Below are 11447 nucleotides of genomic sequence, written 5' to 3'. Positions count from 1 at the left end.
GGACTGCATGCCATGCCAGTGGGTATAAAATGAAGTACTGACACCTTCTTTTTCAGCTTACAGTTTCATATAGTAAAAGCTTATCAATCTTGGTTACATCGTCATGCAAAACAAAATGTGGAAAACAAAGAATTTCAACAGCTGAGTGACCTCGAAGTCTCCATTTCTATCATTGTGTAGTCTCCATCACTGTGGTCCGTTGCCCCATGAGAACACAAAGTTCCTGATGACACTAACATTATAAGCTTCTGTATTTTTAATCAGTTATGTTTATCTTCCAGTCTAAGACAAATTTCTCTGGCAAATAAGTGGAAACACATACCATCAGTATATTCCTTCACATACTAGAGCAGCACAGCATCTCCAGAGTTTCAGGCTCAATCCAGTGGGCAGTAACTGCAAAAAATTATTCTTTACTTTCAATGTTTTCTCAACTCTGTTTTTCACTGTAGCATGAGACATTGCAACCACACCTGGTTGTAAGTGATAAACAAGTGTTAATGCATTAATGGATCAAAACTTCTCTTTAATACTCTCTGGGTTTCCCATAGTTTAAGCTGCTTTGGTAAAGCACCTTCATCTAACATTGATCTCCTTCTCATCGCAGGTGAAATGAGGCTATTGTAACTTTCTTGTTGATTCACATGTTTTCTAGTGATGAGAATTCTGGCTCTTTTCAGAGAGCTGGCTCTTTAAGCTTGGCTCCCAAAGAAGAGCTGGGACTTTCAGCTCCCAAGTGGCTCCACAGATTTTACTTAAAAAATGTGTAAAACGAATTACTAATGTAAAAACATACATTATATTAAATGTTTCTTTATATACTTAACATAGAATAGAGTGCTCCAAATACAAATTATAAAACAAAACATTGGCACTCAGAAAAACCAAGGACAGAAGTACAGTACTGGGACTTAGAAACAACAACTGCGCAAAGGATATATCCGGAATTGACTTTGCCATTGATCGAGAAACTCTTGTCGGCCTCGGAGTAATGTCCCAAGACAACGGATCCTCCGAGGCAGCGGTCCCTCCTCCCCCCACCAGCTGAAACTGGAAGCAGCTGAGGCGGCGGTGGAGTCTGAGCATACGCCGGAGGAGATGGCGAGGCTGCCGCGCCGGCATCACACATCAATTGAAAACAAACCCTCACAAAACAGCACTACCATCTATTCTTCTGTCGAACGTCCGCTCACTGGAAAACAAAATGGATTATCTCAAGCTGGATGTAACCACTCAAAGACACGTGAGAGAATGCAACGCGATCGTCCTAACAGAGACGTGGCTTCACAACAAAGTTCCGGACAGCGCCATTAAACTGGATGGATTTACAACATTCCGCGCGGACAGAAACCACGCCAGCACGGGTAAATCTCGAGGAGGTGGTGTGTGCATTTACATCAATAACAACTGGTGTACGAACGCTGCAGTTATTTCAAGTCACTGCTCAGAGAACATCGAGTTTTTAACCCTTAACTGCCGTCCATTCTACCTGCCACGTGAATTCAATACCGTCAACATCACATCTGTTTACATCCCGCCCAGCGCCAACACAAAGGAGGCTCTCTCCACCCTGTACAAATCTGTGAGTACACTACAAAACACACACCCAGAGGCGGCCTGCATAATCGCTGGCGATTTTAATCAGGCCAAACTGAAAACTGTAATGCCACACTATCATAAGTGTGTGAACTTTGCTACAAGGGGAGAGAACACACTTGACCTCAGACAGGCCTTCAGAGCTGCTCCCCACCCCCACCTGGGTTCATCAGATCATCTCTCTGTTATGCTAATCCCAGCCTACAGACCTCTGTTGACGAGAAGCAAGCCAACTGTGAAACAGATCAGGGCCTGGCCAGAGGGCTCCACAGCAACTCTACAGGACTGTTTTGAATGCACAGACTGGACTGTTTTCAGGGAGGCGGCCACCACCAACCAGGTCGTCAACCTCACAGAATATACAGACTCTGTAACGGGATACATAACAAAATGCATGGAAGATGTAACCGTCACCAAGGACATTACAGTGAGGGCAAACGAAAAACCCTGGTTCACCAGGGAGGTACGTGAGCTCCTGAGGGCACGCAACATTGCTTTCAGGTCTGGGAACAAGTTGGCCCTCAAGTCTGCCAGGGCCAAATTGCACCGGGGTGTGAGAGCAGCCAAGCGTGCATATGGGCAAAAAATCAACTCATACTTCACAGACACAAAGGACCCAAGACGCCTGTGGCAAGGCATCCAGTCAGTCACAGACTACAAGCCATCCCCCCCACCATGTGAGGACAACACAGACTTCCTCAACTCACTCAACATCTTCTTCAGCCGGTTTGAAGAAAATAACACCACAACACCCACAAAAATCCCAGCAAATCCAGACAACACAACACTTCAACTGGACCCAGCAGACGTGAGGAAGACCCTACTCAAGGTGAACCCCAGGAAAGCTGCCGGACCAGACAACATACCCGGGTGTGTGCTCAGAGACTGTGCAGACTCACTCACCGATGTCCTCACAGACATTTACAACACCTCTCTGAACCAAGCCACCATACCAGCAAGTTTCAAAGCTACCATCATCGTACCACTACCAAAGAAGTCGCCAGCATCATCACTGAATGACTACAGACCCATAGCACTCACCCCCATCATGATGAAATGCTTTGAGAGACTGATAAAGGCCCACCTGACATCCACCCTCCCCCCCACTCTGGACCCTTACCAATTCGCCTACCGCCCCAAGCGCTCCACCGATGACGCCATAGCAACAGCAATCCACCTCTGCTTGGCTCATCTGGAGAACAAAAACAGCCATGTGTGGATGCTGTTCATTGACTTCAGCTCTGCGTTCAACACCGTCATCCCCCAACATCTGGTGAACAAGCTGAGTAAAATAGGCATCAGCACTTCACTGTGCAACTGGCTGCTGGACTTTCTAACAAACAGACCAGAGACAGTCAGAGTTGGAAACAACTCCTCAGCGACCACCATCATTAACACCGGGGAGCCGCAAGGATGTGTGCTGTCCCCCCTGCTGTTCACGCTGATGACCTACGACTGCTGTGCCAGATTTGAAACGAATCATGTCATCAAATTTGCAGATGACACAACAGTGGTGGGCCTCATCAAACACAATGATGACTCAGCGTACAGGGAGGAGGTACAGCAACTCATTGCCTGGTGTGAGAAGAACAACCTGCTTCTCAATGTAAACAAAACAAAGGAAATTACAGTGGACTTCAGGAAGAAAAAAACAACACACACCCCTCTCACCATCAACGGCAGTGCAGTAGAGTCTGTGAAAAGCACAAAGTTCCTGGGAGTGCACATCACAGATGACCTCTCATGGACTACCAACACCACTGCGCTGGTCAAGAAGGCACAGACACGACTCCACTTCCTGAGAAGGATGAGAAGAGCTGACCTCCCTATCTCTGCTCTCACCACCTTCTACAGAGGTGCTATTGAGAGCATCTTGACCAGCAGCGTCTCTGTTTGGCACGGCAGCTGCCTAGCTGCAGACAAAAAGGCGCTACAGAGGGTGGTGAGGACAGCAGAAAAGATCATCAGGTCACCCCTACCAGCCATCCAGGAACTGTACACTTCACACTGTTCCAAGAGGGCAATGAACATCATCAAAGACACTACTGGGGTGGCTGTAGCTCAGTGGGGTGGCTGTAGCTCAGTAGGTAGAGCAGGTCACCTACTGATCGGAAGGTCAGCGGTTCGAATCCTGGCTACTCCGGGCTACATGCCAATGTATCCTTGGGCAAGATACTTAACCCCAAGTTGCTCTCCGACCGTTCTGTCGGAGTATGAATGTGAGTGAATTAAAGTGAGTGAATTAGTTAATTAAAAGCACTTAGCTTCATAAAAATGGAAGTGCTTGTATGAATGGGAGTGCATGGGTGAATGCAAAACAGGTTGTATAAGCGCTTTGAGTGCTCATACTGAGTAGAAAAGCGCTATATAAGAACTAGTCCATTTACCATTTACTCATCCAGCACACAGACTGTTCTCCCTTCTACCATCAGGGAAGCAGTACCGCAACCTGCAGTCCCGCACAAGCAGAATGAGTAACAGCTTCTTTCCTCAAGCAATTAGACTCATGAACACACTGAGGAAAGACACTTGAACATTCCATGCCATTTGGCATTTTACTCTTGCACCTTGTATTCAGATGTACACTTTTTCACTTTACTTCTAGGACCACTGATTGTACCTCTGCTGCTGCTATTACACACTGTGTGTGTGTGTTGTGTGTGTGTGTGTGTGTGTGAGTGAAGTGAGTGAGGGAGTGAGTGAGTGAATGAAGAGTGTGAATGAGTGAGAGTATTGTGTTGTATTGTATTGCACATGTCTTATCAGTATGTTAGTGTTCGAATGACTGCGCATATGTAAGTGTGTATTGTCTGTGTTTATGCTGTGAATGAATATGTCAGAGTAAGAATGGTAATTCATGTACGAGTAGGTTAGATGTGTATGTGTGCATGTGTGTGTGTGTGTGTGTATGTAAAGAGAGATTATTGTGAATGTCCCATTTAATTGTTTTTAAACTTGCACATTGGAGACTGGTCAAACGCAATTTCGAACTTCTGTGCTAACCCTGTTACATAGATTTTTGACAATAAAGTACACTTGAACTTGAACTTGAACTTGAACCTTTGAGGGGTGTTGGGATATTCATGGTATATGCTACATTTATATCTCATGTACATTTATTTGCCTGAGAAATTTATTTTTGATTGGAAAATAAACATAACATTAAAAAAACAGAAGCTTATAATGTTCGGTGTCATCATGAACTTTGTGTTCTGACTGTACAATGAACCACATTGCTGGAGACTACACAATGATAGAAATGGAGACTTTGAGGTCATCTGAATACCCTGTTGTTGAAATTCTCTGTTTTCCACACTCTGTTTTGTATAATGATGTAACCAAGATAGATAAGCTGTGACTATATGAAACTGTAAGCTGAATTAGAATGTGCCAGTACTTCATGCCATCTCACACGGGCATGGCATGCAGTCTGGTCCAGATATCTGTAAACTGTTTGAAATGGTTTTATTAAATTTAATAATTGGACTCCTTATTCCGTTGTTTTGTGTCATTCCTGTTCGATAAACGAACACGCAGAAACCTAAAGGCTTAAGCAGCACGCACTCTTGTTATTTAAATTCCTTCAGGAGTTGATCCTGTTTCTCTTACCTGATTTGACCTGCCCTCTTTTGTTCTTCTAATTGCACTGATGGATGAATAGCTTGTATATGTCTGTGCACAAGGGCGTAGGAATGAGTTTACACATGTAGTAAACCTTACGGATCCGTAAGTACTCTGAACAAAGCATAAAAAAATGCTATTTGATCTTTTACTTTCTTCTTTTTCAAATGTTTCTTGGAAAAATAGTGTTATGCAAACCTATATTTTTTTTGGACACAGCAGCTTTATTGACAGTTTAGAGCAGTGATTCCCAAATCCAGGCCTTGTGGCCTGATCAGCACACCTGAATCAAATATAGAAGTCATTAGCAGGACTCTGGAGAAATTCACTGCATACTAAGGAGGTAATTCAGCCATTTGATTCAGATGTGTTGGGTCAGGGACACATCTAAAACTTGCAGGACACTGGGACACGAGGCCTGGATTTGAGAAACACTGGTTTAGAGTGACAGGAAGATGGGAGGAAAACATGCAGCAAGGACTTCAACCTTCGCTGCCTGCTTTTGCCTCACAGCATACATGGTTGCCTGCTCTACCACTGAGCCACCCTGCCACCCCAGGCCATGGACAATTTAACATTTCTTGCTCTGTCTGCTGAAACATCCTCATTAAAGTTTTCATTTTTTGTTATGACTTTGCTAACTGTACTATTCTGTAACAGACATGTCTCAGCCTTATGTTCATGCTTCTTATCCTTTCCATCTGTCTTCTCTATGCAGTGTTGCCAACTTTATGTAAAAAACATTCCTGGTGGTTGTCTTAACAGTATAACGCCAGGCAGGGGCGCAGCTATATACTTTCTGAGGTGTATGCGGACACATTTTTAGCCCCCCCACCCCCACCCCCCAACCCGCCCCACGTGCATACACACACCAGGGTTTTAGCCAGAAATTTTTTTTTTTCAGTAATACTAGTAGTAAAAAGCCAATGGTAACCGCTAAAAGCTGCTCCCACTTGTTAATTGAGTGAAGGGGCCTACATATGTAACCAGAAAGCACATCTAAAGCCTAATCACAGTCTTCGTGAACCTGTAGTTACCAGGGTTATAATAGTTTTGGATTTTACATTATAGTTTAGTTTTAGTTAGTTTTTACTTTTTTTTCTTTAATTCAGTTAGTTTTAATTAGTTTTCAGAGTGGTTTTTCTCATTTTTATTAGTTTTTATTTTTGGTTTCATGCTTAGTTTTAGTTAGTTTCAGTTAGTTTCAGTATTAGTTTTAGTATTTTCATACCTAATCAGGTGCAAGATTCAAGGCGCAAAAGTGACTATTGTGTAATGAAAACTTGGCGCAGGCCAGGTTACCTGGTAGGATCAGAGCGGTTTCTGTAGCCGTTGTGCGCTTCTCAGGTGGACTTTGATGTTGCTGCTTTTTCCTGACTGAGAAATGTTCCGCACATTTTTCATCATCCACAACAAGACTTTCGATTCTATCTGTGCTCTTGTACTCAAAGAACCTCCATACGGGACTCTGCCGCTTTCTCGGCAGACCGCAGCCATTACTTTGCAGACCAGCGCGGTGAGCGCACGCACATGCGCACACACTCACAGTTGTCCGATGGCGCTCCCAGCTTAAACTCGGAGAGCGGAAAAAATTATTTCATATCAATCCACAAGGCTTAAAAAAAAAAAAACAAGTAAATGAAAGTCAGTTTATCGATAATTTCAGTTAGTTTTAGTTAGTTTTGTAAACTCACAATTCAGTTTTAATTAGTTATCGTTTTTTCCTTTTAATTATAGTTTTTATTTATTTCAGTTAACGACAATGTTTTATCAATTTCAGTTTTCGTTATTTCGTTTGTTTTCGTTAACTATAATAACCCTGGTAGTTACATTTCTCGAGGTGCATGTCATTTTTCTTGAAGGCCTTTCACAGCTCCACTGGTGCTGAAAACTGTTTGATTATGGCTTTCTGAATACAAGTGGGGCTGCAACTATTGATTATTCTATTAACTGAGTATTGTATCGATTATTCCATCATTTAATCAAGTAAATCGGATAAGAAATAATTTTTCGTACTAAAAATTCATCTGCATATTTTAACTTCCATACTGCAGTTTTTCTCTATGTCACGTGTCAGACTCAAGCCCTGTGGGACACTTCCGGCCCACATCTAATTGGTGATTTCATATAGCTATTATTAATTGCTCGTGGGTAAATGTGCTCCCACCACTTATACTACACATGCCACAATGCACCGCAACAGCTGCCAGCAGGCCAAGAACTGTGCGCTAACCCGTTTTCTGTATTGCCGATTGATCAAACATCAGATAACAGCAGATAAAACATCGGTCAGCACTTTTTACAGTGACATTTAAGCTGCCTGACTCCCCAAAAATGACCAAAGGAAAAGTGGAAAACAGGGATTTTCCAAACAGGTGGGAGGCAAAAGATCTGAACGCTGACATCGGAGGTAAACCATCTATCTCTTTTCCTCACTTGCGATGCGGGGAAAAGAGCGGATTGGTGGGACAGATACGGAAAAGATGAAGAGGGAGACCTGCACAGGTGAGCTGACAGTCCATCACTACGTCACACAGCAGGAAAAGGCTGCGCAGCAAAGTCCTGAAGACAGAACGCGTCATAAACACCGAAACACAGACAGGGAACTTTGTAAGAGGCAAAGGTTTAAATCACAGAAGTTTCAGTCTTTTCTGGAGTAAATAGCTTCTGAATTTGGTGACGTGCCTTATTACACAGGTGAGATGAGCTGCCTGAGGAAATCTGTCAGTTCATAGAAAGTGAAGGAAACGGCACCAAACAATCGCACAAACCAAACCACAATAGTGTGATTACCACCAGATTGTAGTTATAGTGATCGTTCTGGTGGCTACAGCTGATGTAAGGAAAAAATAACAGCTGACATTCTCTGCACAGACAATGGAGGCGTGGAAAAAACTTGTCGGCGATGATTCACTCGTGTTAAATCATGCCTGAAATTTTCATTTGATCTTCGTTTTTCTTCTTACTTCTCCTCATTCATGCTGGTTGTCATTTCGATTTCTGTAGCCGCGAAATCAAGTGCGCACATGACCTTATGGACATCAAACGTTCACATTGTGAACTTTCCCTGCGCTGTGGTAGATTGTAAATTGAAGTGAAATAATTCAGGCGCAAGCAGCGATCAAAGCAGCTCCTGTTTGCTAAATGCAGTGACAGCAGAGCTCCGAAAGTGAAGCGGTGAAATCCTCAGCCCGACTAGAGGGCGTCTCAGACTGGTGCAGCACCTTGCGATCAACCTCTAGCTAGAACACCACACACACACACACACACACACACACACACACACACACACACACACACACACACCATCCGCATCCTCTCAACATTTACTGTGTTCATGTGTGCAGATCACTTATTCATTGACTTATAAAATACAAAACTTCTATGACATCACTTGCCAACTGTCTTTAAACGGGGACAGGAGGAGGGGAGGTGAAGGAGCGTAGGGGCGCCTAATCAGCGCCGCGCCTCTGTTATTGATCATGTCATATGCACAGCTGTTAAATACAGAAAATGCAACTAGAGAAATATTTTCCCACATCGTTTTGGCGCCCCCCTCTTGTGCGGTGCCCCTATGCATTGCATATAGTGCATACCCCCTTTTTGCGCCACTGACGCCAGGCAATCACCGCTGAAGTGCTGGTTACTTGCCTTTACTAGCCGCGAACAGCTGGTTAAGACGTAGTGTATCAGGGCAGAGTGGGCTAATCAAAGGAACTTTGATCATTCTTACCATAACTCCGGGACCATTGGTTCTATTGGAAAAATTCAAATGTTTCCTGAAAGCTCAGAAACTGCACTTCACAGCCATATAGGGGTATTACAGTATTTGTTGCCGAAGTCTGTGAACAGCGGCACTTTTTAAGTATGCTGTGTCGCATTTGACACATTTGGAGGTATAAGGTTATGTCGCTATAAGTCACTAAATAGTGGTGAAGGAGTCTCTTTTGAGTGTTGTCATGCAAGAGAAAATGGTAGGAACGCTGTATTTGACACTAAACACCTATATGTGTGGTGCAGCGGAGGATTTCGGATTTAGGGGCTGTCTCAAAAAGAATTTCCCAGACTGCCAAGATCACACATATTCATGATAAATAAATGAATTCATTATAAACATCCACACATACAGTCTCTACAAGGAAGAACATTGGGGTTATATTTTGCCGTAACTATGGTTAAAAAACAAACACAACATTCTTTCTCTTTCTCCTTCAGGCAAAATGAAAAACAACTCAGACACGCCTCTCCTACGCTTTTGCTCATACAGTTCGTCTGTGGCACTTTACCTCTTGCTCCTGGTGATTCCTGTCAAATGGCTTTTCACTATCACACTGTGCCCCACCTTTATTTTTATCAGTGTTTTTTAATATGCATGTAGTAACATGCATCCAGATGCAAAAATCTCAAAAAATATTGTTGGATTTATCATTATATTTTGTTAATGACCATCACTGGATGAATTCTTCCAACATAGCAGTTATCTGTTATTCAAGCGGTGGGAGAGAATAACAATTACCATGTCAATGTAAGGACTCAAACATGTCAGTAAACTCCTGGAAGGTGATTGCTGAAACTATCTGAATGCACGTCAGGGAATGTAACCTACAAAGAAGTGGAAAAACTTGAAGACAAATATGTGTCTGAAGAAACTTACAGAGCGAAGACGCAGGAGGGAAAAAAAAGTCTCAGTATTTTGTTTGTTTTTATTGGCTGACACGAACACAGTGTAATTAACACATAATGCACATTGCACATGCATAAATCCCGGCAATGACGTAGGACGCTTATGTAGGTTATGTCATATGCGCTACAAAATTTCAGCACAGAAGTCTAAATCAGGCTTTAGGTGCATGCCACTGATGCCACATTCTCATGCCACATTTTCAAAGCTTTTTAACAAGATGTGACTGTAATGCCCTTCAGCCATTATGCAGATTGTTTTACCAGTTGTCATTACGGATATAACCAACTTGTAAAAAAACAACCCAATGCCGTGTGAGCATTTTCTTTCACAACTGATTGCTTGTATTTCTAGTGCCCATGATTTGACATGAATGCGCCAACTGGAATTTGCAACTGAGGTTTAATGGCAACTTTGGCTTGAAGGCAACAGCTCTTTATTTTTCTTCAGCAACAAATTTGTTTGTAAAAAAAAAAAAAACCCAACTTGATTTAATGTTGAATAAGTACATTTTTATTGTTTGCCTAACTTTTCATAACTGAATTGGTTGAGACAACAAGTAATACCGTGTTCTGAAAATCTTTGAAGACAGATAATGAATTAACATACAAATTAATATTGCGCTCTTACAAACCTGGGAGCTGCCTTGTCCAAAGAATATAAGGACAAATTGTGGAAAATAGGAGGCAGCTGTTATGGAAGGTAAATGTGTCTACTTAATTCATTAATATAGATGTAATATGTCTGTATTGGTTGAATTTGCATAAGCTACAGTATACAGGCGATGCTGTTGTGCTGACACCTGAAACACTTTAATTAAAAAAGTACTGGTGCATAACTATGTGTTCTTTTTTTTTTTTTCATTCTTTAAAAATCAGTTTCTTTACAGGTCATAAATGTGATTATTCATAACTACTGGAGAGAAAAAATAAACAAAAATACAGAATGATTCTTTTGTTCTTTCTTAATCCATAAAGGATCAGGTTTTGTCAGGTTTGTCCCAACATGCATTCCATGACATGACTGGAAACCAGGCAGTCACCAATGATAGTAAAATAAGTGAGGGAAGTCACGTAAAGGTACAATACAAAGCTAAGTGATCTGGCTCAGAACACTGTTTCCCTTGTTGTGCAATAATAACAGTAAAGGGTGTGAACATTGCAAGTGTTTTATGATAGGAAGATCCTTTTAGATACTCATGGGTGAAGCTTGAGTAATGTTTCAGAACAATGAACACAATGTCTTTTTAATTTTGAATCTTAACTGCATAAATTTATTTCCTTGATGGATAAGGTTTTTAGTGATATTAAACAAAAAAACAGTTCCTTGTAATGCTATGAAAATTCTTGTATATTCTGTTGTAACAACGTTCCCTTTACATACTTAGTCACAGCAGACATTTTTAAAGGGATTTAAAACAGACGTATTGCTGACCTGACAGGAACCATAGCAGTACCACCATACACTTGTGGCTTGCTCATATTGTTCACTGTAAATACTGAGAAAAAGAAAAGGCTTTAACAGTTTTGTGATATTGTGATTTATATTT

The sequence above is a fragment of the Archocentrus centrarchus genome, assembly GCF_007364275.1.
Source record: "Archocentrus centrarchus isolate MPI-CPG fArcCen1 chromosome 18 unlocalized genomic scaffold, fArcCen1 scaffold_23_ctg1, whole genome shotgun sequence".
Classification (NCBI taxonomy): domain Eukaryota; kingdom Metazoa; phylum Chordata; class Actinopteri; order Cichliformes; family Cichlidae; genus Archocentrus; species Archocentrus centrarchus.
The sequence above is the reverse complement of the archived record's forward strand: the minus strand, read 5'-3'. Positions refer to the sequence as shown.